Source organism: Lepisosteus oculatus, chromosome 7 (genome assembly GCF_040954835.1).
Source record: "Lepisosteus oculatus isolate fLepOcu1 chromosome 7, fLepOcu1.hap2, whole genome shotgun sequence".
Lineage (NCBI taxonomy): Eukaryota > Metazoa > Chordata > Actinopteri > Semionotiformes > Lepisosteidae > Lepisosteus > Lepisosteus oculatus.
In genome coordinates this window covers 10207887-10220192 of record NC_090702.1, presented here as the reverse complement: position 1 = coordinate 10220192, position 12306 = coordinate 10207887, and the positions used below count along the sequence as shown (strand labels likewise).

The following is a 12306-nucleotide window of genomic DNA, read 5'->3' as shown; positions in this document are numbered from 1 at the left end:
AGGACTTTTTGAAAGTGCAGAAAATTGTCTGAATTGTAAATGATTATAAAGTATTGGTGTAAATACAGAATTCACCTTTGTTGGTTTTAAAATCTCAAGATCAGGCTGTGTTGTCAACATCTCTCTTTAAAAAAAAATTGTATTTGTGCCTTAATTTCATAAAACAATTTTCCTGTGTAAAAAAAAAAAGGGTTTGTTGTATCTTGAAATGCTGCTTGGTTGTTTTTCCATAAAATTGTCAGTGAATCAATGGAAAAGGCTGTCTTTAAAGTCACACATTTTTTGGCTGAGGGAATCTAAAATACAGTAAATTCAAGCACAAAAGCAGGTGAGCCATTCTTTTTCTGACATCTAAGTCAGGGATTATGATAGATGTGTTAGGAGCATTAGTGATTTAGTCTGAGCTTCCACTTCTGTTTTCTACATGTAGAACATGTAGAACCAATTTGTTTATCAATACAACTTAGACTGATTGAAAGTAAACAAAGATTGTTATTTAACAAACTTTAATTTACATAGCATGTAAATGTTTAAAAAACTGGTCACAACAACTGAAGATAAGATGTACAGTGTATGAGCAGCCAAGGTAATGTGTTGTGATTACTAATGTACTACATTTATCAATCAAATCTAAGTGACTCGTAATGTGGGAAATTTCATAAATTCAAATCTAGCGTGGCACACACCTGGGAACTATTCACATAGCCTATAGAAGGATAATGCTTTATTTATCATGTGGAAACAGATACGGAGAGGAAAGAAACAAGTATCAGGGTTCCCACGTCATGGAAATCCTGAAAAAGTTATAGAAAATGAAATTTCATTTTCGAGACCTGGAAAAGTTTTAAAAAATGCGGAAGTATCCATTAAGTTTTGGAAAAGTTATGGATTTTTTTAAAATTGACCCCATATTATAATGCTCTGTCATGTAATTTTGTAAATAAGTTAGCAAGCTTAAAAAGTGGCTGTGGCGTTGCCATAGCAAAAATTACGCATTATGGTGTCGCGTCAGACCCTCTCGCGGGAATTTTATAGTGAGTCATAAGCTAGCCAAGCGCCCGTGTCAAAATGCCGCGTAAATGTGTTTTCAGTGACCTCTGGTTAGCAGATGAAAAATACAAGCTATGGCTCCAAAAAGATGAAGACCCAGGACGTGCGAGATGTAAATTATGCGGGAAAACTTTTGACATGAAGAATTTGGGTGAATCTGCACTAATAAGTCATGCAAAGGGTAAAAATGCACATTTACAATGATAAGACTGCAAGAGAAACAATTGGAATCGGCACCTTTTTCAACTCATTAGCAGCTGCAAGCACAGATATCATTGTCTATCAATTATGGACTTTCTGCTGGCACTGAAAGTAATTGATTCACATTTTTCGTACACATCGTTGGGCAGCTGTTTAAAACAATGTTCCGTGACAGAGAAATCGCAGCTACTTTTTCTTGTTTCGAAACAAAATCCGCATATTTGCAGAGTTTATGGCGCATACCACTGCTCGGGACATTATGGAGAAGATGCACAACACGCTCTTAGAGGGTGGACTAAAAATCCATTGAGACTGATCTAATTCACAAATTACACCTTTCAATATTAATATTGCACGAACTATGTTCAATTTGTGAGGATGTTGAGGTACTCGAAGTTATTCAGACAGAAAAGAGTTTGTGTTTATGCAGTTTCAGGAATGAAAAGGGCCATATATTTTCCTAGCCTATGTGGGCTTACTGATGAGGAATGTGGCTCATGTTCTAGGAGTAAACATGCTGTTCAGGTAAAAGTGAAGTAATACTATGCAAGAATGTATTTCAAATGAAAGTTTTGTATCCAAAAACTCTATAGCAACTGTAGACACTTAGATTTGTTGTTTTGATGTTGTTTTTTACAAATATCTTAAGAAATAAATCATAAGGGAGACCTTACACTCAGATATATTTGTGAAAGTTGTAGTCCACATTTATGCTTAGTGGTATTTAACTGACCTTCATATTTTTCCTCTAACCAAGCTCTTGTACACCTGAACGAACTAATCATCAAATCACCAAACCTTTTGTTGAATCAGGTGTGTAAGTTGGGTTAGAGGAAAAATGTGCAGGACAGAGGCCCAAGGAATGAGTTAAATACCACTGCTCTAAATCCCACAGTTGTAAGGCCAACTTATTCAATAAAATGCAGAAATATAGCCAAGGAAATTTGGAATTTTGTTGGTAAAAATGAGTGAGAACCCTGAAGTATGAAGGGGAATGGCAAGTGTGTGATTTGGAGTTAAAAATCAAGATTTTGAACAAGGGGTTGGATTGTGAAGACCAGTTTGGCGAGTATGTATGGCAATAATAAACTTTTTATTTGTGCAGTTAGACACAGAGAACACTATTCATGAGAGCTACAGATCCAGCCATTCAAAATGCGCGGAGTACGCTGTGTTAAAACGCGGTAGGCAAGGCGCATCTTACCCCATTATACCGCATGAAAATTAAATTATGATAGTAGTATCCGGAAGCATCTTGTAAGACCTTGTAACACCGCCAGGTGGAGCTAATAAAGCGTAACGTCTTATGTACAGCATTTGAGCTGTCACCAGAAAATGCCTGGTTTCGAATCCCAGTCACTGCAGAGTGACAAGATTTTTCCAATTAAGAATTTAAGTTGTATACTTTTTAGACCTTGTGTATTACAGAAACTGTGTATTACAGCATGTTAATCATTTAACATTAAAAAGTCATTATATTTTATAAAAGCAAGATTACTCAGTTGGACAAAAGTACACAACCTTCCACCTTCATCATAAATAATTTAATTATTCATAAATATTCATAAATAAACCCCAGCTTGCTCTCCATGAGACACACAGGCACACAGATGGGGAGAGAGAAGCTTGGGGTCAGAGTGCGGGGTCAGCCATTGTACAGCACCCCTGAAGCAGCTGGGGTTATGGGCCATGCTCAGGGGCCGAACGGAGTAGGATTCCTCTGCCGCCCGTGGGATTTGTACCGGCAACCTTCCAGCCACAGGTGCAGCCTTAGTCACAGAGCCACCTCTCTGTTGTTTCATGTTGGGCTTCTTAGATAGTTGGGCATTCCAGTAGATTGCCAGGTGAAAGGATTTGTAAATATATTTTGTTGAAGCAAGTCAGTTTTTTGCAACACGTAAAATACATTTTTCCTTTTCTTTTTAGCCTTTGTCACTAATGAAACCACTAAAGACATAAGTATAGAAATCTAAAGATTTTTTTCATTCAATGTTGGTAGCAGGATGAATTGTCAGGTTGAGATAAGTGTATATTTTGTTGTAGAGTTGGGGCAAGATGTTAACAGTGAAAACAGGTATTTAGAAATGACTAATTTCAAGAAGATTTTCAGAATAATTATAAATCTAGCAGGATAGAGAAAGTACAGAAAATTGATCAGATTAGTATGCAAAGCCATTTAGCAAAGAGGGTGCGAGAAGAGTGAAAGACTAGTATACTTTAGATCTTTTTTTCTGAACCAGGGAAAGATCTGATCATGTTTCTCTATAACAATAATAAACTTTATTTTATATAGCACCTTTAAAAGTAGCATCTCAAAGCAATACAGTTGGTGTAAAAACAGTTATAAGGACCACAGATTGCAAAGTAATACATATAAGAAAGACAAGCAGTTAGAAGTGCTACCGAAATTAGAAAATGAAGCAGATACAGACACTAAATAAGTCTTCTGAAAAGAAAGATTTTGAGGTTAGATTTATATGCACTCAGGGTAGGTAACTCTGATATCACTGGGAATACAAATTGAGAGCTCTGGGGTGCAGCTAGAGCAGGTCCCGTCACCCACAGAATGTAGATGTTCTTGAGGACAGCTAGAAGACCAGAGTCAGAAGGACAAAGGTTGCAAGGTGGGGAGTAGCCAGATAAGCCAGATAGGTACTGAATGAGGATGAGGATTTTGAGTTGACTCGAAACCTGATAGGAAGCCAGTGCAAGGTCTTCAAGACAGGCGTAATGCATCCCGTTCAGGATTCTGGCTGTCAAATTCTGAACATATTGGAGATTGCTCAGTATGGATTTAATTACCCCAGTGAACAGGATATGCATTTATTAATTCTAGAAAAAATGCCTATCTTGATTTCTCTAGTTCTTAGATTCTCTAGTTCCTTTAAAAAAAAAACTATTATTCCACAGTGCAGAGTACTACATGGCCAGTATTTACATACAATATTTTGTGATTTAAACAAATTAACACAAACAGTTTTTGAGGAATTAAGTGTTGGCTGAATTATTGCGGGATGTAAGACTAGAGATGTAGGTAGGAAAAAGATAATTTGGGGAAAGTCAAGGAATACACCGATAACAAGATCACTTCCTAATAGGGTTAGGCATGCTTTTGACAAAATGAAAGGAGATGTTGTAGACTGCAGAGGAAGATGAGGAAGTTAACAGACTGTATGTTTACATAGATACTGAAATGAGGATTGTATTTTAGATTTTGTGTTGTTGCTAACATTGAACTGGCAATTTGTTTGAATAACCAACTAGGTATGGATACTGTTGTGCAAGAGAGGTGGAAAGGCTGTTTCCTTAAGCCAGCACTATAAAATAATTTATCCTCAGTGAGATGCTGCCATCTCATAGTGGGTTTTTAACACTGTATAATTTCATCCACACAGTGCCTTTACTTCCATCCATTTTCTGATCTCTTTATCTGGTACAGAGGATTTGGATCTGCAAGCAATGGACGCAAGGCAAAATACACACTGGACATAACGCCTGTCCATCACAGGACAAACAGACACACACACGGGTCAGTTTTCCTTTAAGCCAATTAACCTACCAGTATGTTTTGGACTTTGAGAGGGAATCATATCACACATATGGAGAAAACCCACGGAACCCAGAGGGAACATGGAAACTCCACACACACAGGATGGCAGGAATTTAACCTAGGGCCCCAGTTCTGCAAAATAGCAACGCTAACCACTTTGCCACCATTAGAAATGGATGGATAGCTTAGTTATCTTTCTAGTTCACACATTTGCATCTGGTACATCTGGTACAATTGTTGTATTTATGAAAAAAAACACAAAAGCATGCTATGTCTGTGCCATCCTATTCCTTAGTTAATACATTTTATTTTTAGAAATAGTTAACATTATTAGCAAAATATTTTGAATTATATTTTACCCTAATTTTTCTTTAATTTTGTGTTTAACTTAATTTCTGATCATCAGATTTAATGTATATTCGAACAATGAAAATATATTTTTACAAGACGTGGGGAAAACTGCAAGAATTTATAACACTGCTAAATTTAATATTATTGATTACTAGTAGTTTATGCTAACACCTAACTTTCTTAATTAGATGTATTTAAAACAGTGAACTAAGTGTGACATAACCTTCAGAAATACAATCGAGAATGCTTTTGTGGTGTTTGTATAGAAACATTTTTTAAAACGTATAACAAAATTTAAGACGATTAAAATCTGTAATCTTTCCATGTGTAATGTCATTAGAAAGTACAATAAGTTTCTGCTTTGTCTAACGATGGTATCCAAAAGTAGTCTTAAGTGGTGAGAAACCTGTGCTTAATGATAATTGATGATAAAGTCAAAGAAAATGATTTTCGTTGTTTAATTTTAGACACTGAGTTATTAATCCATTCGGACCCCGCTCTGTAGATTGGCCATTGTGTAATACTGAACTCTGCACCACCCCCCTCCCTCCCTTGGTGCTACGTCCCCCTCTGACGGAGTTCAATGGGCAGTACGCTATTTTTAAAGCCTCTGATTCGGGAAAAAAAAGACCTGCTAATCTGTCCTACATAACAGGAATAGAACAGAATGTTATTTCTTTCTGTTTGAAACGTGTGTTGTCTTTATGAAATTCATGTATTTTAAACTTTTAATTAAGAAGTAAAGAACTTACAGTGTACACAAAGATTCTAAGGAAAAAAAATCACCCGTTTTTCGCGCATAAAAAGTGGTTATTAACTATTGAAACCTGTTTTTATACCTTTTAAAGTCATGCAATGTCTTAATTAAGCAGGAACACTATCTTTTTTTATTTCTTTTTTAAAAATAAAAAAAAAATCATTTGCCCAGCGTACTAATATGAGGCTAATACCAGGAAGATGTGTTCCACTTTGGTGTTCTAAGATTGCAGAACTTTCAGGAAGTCAGCACTTTCAAATCTTCAAACGTGCTTGTAGGTGCTATAGAAATAAAGGTTATTATAATTTTTCACAAATGTGACTATAGAGTGGAAGCTGATGACCACACACCTGGAACAACTGTAGACAGCAGGCTAAATAACCCATTGTAAACAGCCAAGCAGGGAAGATCACCCACCATCCAGACAAGAAAACCAGTAATTCTAAGCATGCAAGTGACCAAAAATTCAAGTTACACTAAATTACTCTCCTGCAGCTCTGATAACATCTATGTCCCTCTACTGTGACCAGCCTATAGAAATATGTTCATAGCTGTGGCATATATGAGCACATGCTCATATATAATACAGTACTGCCTCGACATCTGCAAATTTAACATTCCCAATTCAGTCTGGGCAACGGGGACTTGAATGAAAGAAAAGCAGAGTGGAATGAAACCAAGCCAAAGGTTATTAATCGCAACTTTCAAATCTGTGCAGTGGACTAGGATTGTGAGATGAATTCAGCTAGTGAGTGAGCCTCCCTGCACCTTTCCCAAGAACGCACAACCTTGCATCCACATCTCAATGTGTTTTTTTTCTGTATTGTAATAAACGCTCTGGATTCTGTGTCGGCAATGGGGGAAGTAACAGGCTTAAGGTTTTATTGCCCTTTTCATACAGTGGGATTTGCTAATTGCAGAGCAGGTAAAATAGCTGAAAAGGCAGACAGAAAGAGGTCAGGCATCTGCTGGACTCAAAGGAGGGATTTATGTTTTTATTTTTATAACTATAGGTTTGTGATAACTGTTTTAATGGAATAGTGTTACTGCATAACTACTCGTAAATGAGAATATAGGGGGGAAGGAAAGTGTCCGCGGTAATTTTTTCACTGACAAAGTTGTGTTGTGTTAACAAAAGCTATGCTTAACAGCCACTTGTAAGAGCAAGGTGACTTTCTGCTATCTTAACCATTTTTTACAACTTTTGAAGTCACGCAATGTTTGAGTTAGGCAGGAACACGTCATTATATCTTATTTTTTATTTCAGTTTTAAAAATAAATATTAGGTAACCAGCAATCAAATGTCCTTTTTTTTCTTAACACTCTTTTTTTCCATACTGTAGTTTGAGTCTTTGTGTAAGCTGTAAGTTCTTTTTACTTTTTGACATTTGAAACACTTCAAACCGTCCACCACTGCCCAGTGATATAACTTTAATATTAACAAGATGTAGTACCTGGTGCAGTTTTTTTAAATATATTTTGAACTAATCGAATCCTAGATGTGAGTTCATAAAGCTAGAATTACGTACTATCCCTACATCTGCGACAACACCTGATCATCTACTGTAAAGCTTTCAGTGCTTTGTGTATATTCTTATCGCAGTGGGAGCAGGGTGTGTGGGGACAGGTTTAGGCTGCAATTGAATTGGGGATCTGTATTCTTCACACCTGCAACTTAAGTGTATGGAGGAGTGTCAGCTGTCAATGTGAGCACCCCCCCCCCCCCCCCCCCTTAGGCTGGGCGAATGATAGTTAATAACCACTTTATATGCGCAAAAAACAGGTGATTTTTCTTCCTTGTGATCAGCTCTTTGTGTACACTGTAAGTTTTTTTACTATTAGTAATCAATAATATTAAATTAAGCACTGTAATAAATTGTTCCATTTTTCCCCACATCTTGTAAAAATATATTTTCATTGTTCAAATATACATTAAATCTGACCATCAGAAAGTAAGTTATATACAAAATTAAAGAACAACTAGGGTAAAATATAATTGAAAATATATTTTGCAAATGTTAACTGTTTATAAAAATAAAATGTATTAACTAAGGAATAGGATGGCACAATTGTTGGCATGCTTTTTGTTTTGTTTTTTCATAAATTCAACAATAGTACCAGATGTCTCAGTGGCTTTCAAAATTAAATTATGCATGCAAACTTGTGAACTAGAAAGATAACTGAGCTATCCATCCATTTCTTATGGTGGCGAAGTGGTTAGTGTTGCTATCTTGCAGCACTGGGGGCTAGGTTAAATTCCTGCCATCCTGTGTGTGTGGAGTTTGCATGTTCCCTCTGGGTTCCATGGGTTTTCTCCATATGTGTGATATGATTTCCTCTCGAAGTCCAAAACATACTGGTAGGTTAATTGGCTTACAGGAAAACTGACCCTGGTGTGTTTGTGTCTGTTTGTCTGTCCTGTGATGGACAGGCACTATGTCCAGGGTGTATTCTGTCTTGCGTCCGTTGCTTGCTGGGAAATTTGCTCCAAATCCTCTGTACTAGATAAAGAGATTAGAAAATGGATGGAAGTAAAGGCACTGTGTGGATGGAATTATACAGTGTTAGAATCTCACTATGATATGGCAGCACCTCACTGAGGATAATTTACTTTATAGTACTGGTTTAAGGAAACAGCCTTTCCACCTCTCTTGCACATCAGTATCCATACCTAGTTAGTTATTTAAACAAATTGCCTCTAAATATAAACATCTTAAGATGCTGGCTCTGTGGATCAACATCAGCTGTTTTCCCATTCCTTCTATTCATGTGCATCCAACACAGTTCAATGCTAGCAACTACACAAAATCTAAGATACAATCCTCATTTCAGTATCTATGTAAACATACAGTCTGTTAACTTCCTCATCTTCCTCTGCAGTCTATAACATCTCCTTTCATTTTGTTTTCATTTTGTCAAAAGTATGCCTAACCCTATTAGGAAGTGATTTTATCAGTGTATTCTTCAACTTTCCCCAAATTATCTTTTTCCTACCTACATCTCTAGTCTTACATCCTGCAATATCTCAGCCAACACTTAAATCCTCAAAAACTGCTTGTATTAATTTGTTTAAATCACAAAATATCGTATGTAAATACTGGCCATGTAGTACTCTGCACTGTGGAATAATAGTTTCTTTTAAAGGGAACTAGAGAATCTAGGAACTAGAGAAATCAAGAAAGGCATTTTTTCTAGAATTAATAAATGCATATCCTGTTCACTGGGGTAATTAAATCCACACTGAGCAATCTCCAATATGTTCAGAATTTGACAGCCAGAATCCTGATCGGGATGCATTATGCCTGTCTTGAAGACCTTGCACTGGCTTCCTATCAGGTTTCGAGTCAACTCAAAATCCTCATCCTCATTCAGTACCTATCTGGCTTATCTGGCTACGCCCCACCTTGCAACCTTTGTCCTTCTGACTCTGGTCTTCTAGCTGTCCTCAAGAACATCTACATTCTATGGGTGACGGGACCTGCTTTAGCTGCACCCCAGAGCTCTGGATTTGTATCCAAAGTGATATCAGAGTCACCTACCCTGAGTGCATTTAAATCTAACCTCAAAACCTTTCTTTTCAGAAGACTTATTTAGTGTCTGTATCTGCTTCATTTTCTAATTTCGGTAGCACTTCTAACTGCTTGTCTTTCTTATATGTATTACTTTGCAATCTGTGATCCTTATAACTGTTTTTACACCAACTGTATTGCTTTGAGATGCTACTTTTAAAGGTGCTATATAAAATAAAGTTTATTATTGTTATAGAGAAACATAATCAGGTTTTCCCTGGTTCAGAAAAAAAGATCTAAAGTATACTAATTGTCACTCTTCCAGCATCCTCTTTGCTAAACGGCTTTGCGTACTAATCTGATCAATTTTCTGTACTTTCTCTATCCTGCTAGATTTATAATTATTCTGAAAATCTTCTTCTTGAAATGAGTCATTTCTAAATACTTGTTTTCACTGTTAACATCTTGCCCCAACTCTGCAACAAAATATACACTTATCTCAACCTGACAATTCATCCTGCTGCCAACATTGAATAAAAAAATCTTTAGATTTCTATACTTATGTCTTTAGTGGTTTCATTAGTGACAAAGGCTAAAAAGAAAAGGAAAAATGTATTTTACGTGTTGCAAAAAACTGACTTGCTTCAACAAAATATATTTACAAATCTTTTCACCTGGCAATCTACTGGAATGCCCAACTATCTGAGAAGCCCTACATGAAACCATGTTTGCTCTTAATTCATATAAGACTCTCTGACAGAATTGCTGTTTTTTATGTGTGCTAATTTTCTGACTCTATCCCATCAAACCTTCATCCTCTCCCTGCCAGAATTGCACCTGATTATTCAAGCCCCTCACTCTCTGCCAAATCTACTGTATTTCATGTTTGCATGTTCTTTTGTAACACACCTTTCTGTGTTTTTTTTTTGTATGTAAGCAAGTGTTCCTGCATCCCTCTTTTGCACTATGTCTTAGTCATGGCTTTTTTCTGTTTGCTTATTTCAAAATAACACCTGCTCCATTTCTAAAACTTTTTGCTTATGTGCATTTTTGTATTTTTACATTTATTTACACGTCAAGCACTTTAATGTCCTAAATCTTCATTTGCCTTAATCTGTAGACTGAATTTTAGTTTTAGCCTTAAAAAGCTTAGGTTTTCTCTATCTTTTGTTGTTCTACAACTGTTATTATTGATCACTGAATTATTGTACTTGACATGACTTTTTATTCACCCTTTCCTGAACATCTGTGACAATTAGAGATAGTGCTGTCTCTGGTGCGATCTTTTGCAGCTGAAATTTCACTGTTTTAAACTAATAAGAAATTAGATTGCTCATAAATCTAATCACTATTTCTACATAAACACAGCGTAATTGCTCGCTGAAAATGCTCTTTTTCCTGTTCGATTTGGAAACCTTGTTGGAATCTGATTTGAGATGTCAAAAAGAGTTTATTTTCTCAGTGTATTTCTGTTGCCGAAAAAGTGCACATTTCCTACATTGCTTTGTGAGCTTTTAACTTTATATTTAGGCTCAGATTTCAACTATAAATCTTACACTATTTTCTAACAGTAAATACTGATGTTTTGCTCCCCCTTACCACAAAAATATATTTGTATTGTAGCTGGGATGATCTTTTTTTCGTATGTGTCTCTCCCTACTGCTATTTGGACACGGAACAGTTAAAGATGGTGTAGTGTGCTCTCTGAAGGCACCAGTTCTGTAGGGTTTGGGCACTTACTGGGACAATTATTAATTGTAGCAGTAAATCACAAAATGATTCTTTTAATGGCTTTAGAATCCAACCATGCAATATAACTCAAACAGTGCACATACACAGGTACTAATACACGAGGATACATTAATACCTAATAGATCTTATTGAGAGGGTTATCAGAATACAAAAAGTATATATTAATTCAGTTACAAAGAGTTACATATATCAAGAGGACAAGAGTTCAGTATATCATTCATTTAGACCGTTTCGTAAATGAACTTGGTTATAACTTCTACATTGGATACTCAAAACAAGTACATAACTCTTAGGAATTACATTGATATCAACTGGTTGGGATCACAATTGAATTCTCGAGCTGTAATGCATTGAAGTTGAATACTCATCCATTCTTTGGGGATTCAGATCTCCTGCGGGCTCTCTGGCTCCGTGCCAGGCTGTGCTGTCTGGCCTGTGACGGTGCGCTGTTGATGCTCACTGACCAGCTAGTTAGTGTTGGCTTTAACTAGCACAGTTTGTGCACAGGAGAAAAGATGACTGTGGGTCCCCAGCAAGTCAGGAAGAGGACCAGTTCGTTCCTGATGAAGCGCTAGTTCTGAATAGTGATTCAGCTGTCCACAGTTCCGACCTGTTCATGAGGGTTGCTGCTGATGCTAACCTCAGGTGGATCCTTTGGTTACTCTCTGGCAACCTCCGCTCTAGACTCTTAGAACAGAGGAAAGTTCTGGGACTCGGACACACTGGCCGTTCCGTGGTTGTCCAGGCTGAGTCTCAGGATGGTCAGGAGGCGCGCTTCGAGAATGTCTTGCCCTTGGGAGCCTTTCTGCTCCTGGGCTGTCCTGCCCTGGAATTCTCCTTTAAGATTCTCCCTTTCAGAAAAGTCCACTACAGGCTCTCTGTGTTGCCTGTTTTTACCTGGAGGAACTTCAGCTCGTTCATTGGCTGAAAGTTTCATGGGCATCAGAATTCCACGTGGGTTACTCGGCCCTACCAGTCCCTGATTGGTTGCTCAAGGTGAGATATGAGTCACTTACTCCTGACACTTAGGAATGCAGTCCAGATGTCCATCTGGCACTCCCTAGACAGATAGGCGCCAATGGATGACCATTGATCATGATAGCCGGGCTTAGCTAAGTGCATCCCCATTTGGGAGC

General features: G+C 37.2%; 1 protein-coding gene across 11 annotated transcripts in view; it reads left to right on the top strand.

Moving 5' to 3' along the window:
• The window catches only part of wnk1b (WNK lysine deficient protein kinase 1b), a 156502-nt gene that overhangs the window by 122744 nt on the left and 21452 nt on the right, over nucleotides 1-12306 (top strand). The window lies entirely within an intron of this gene.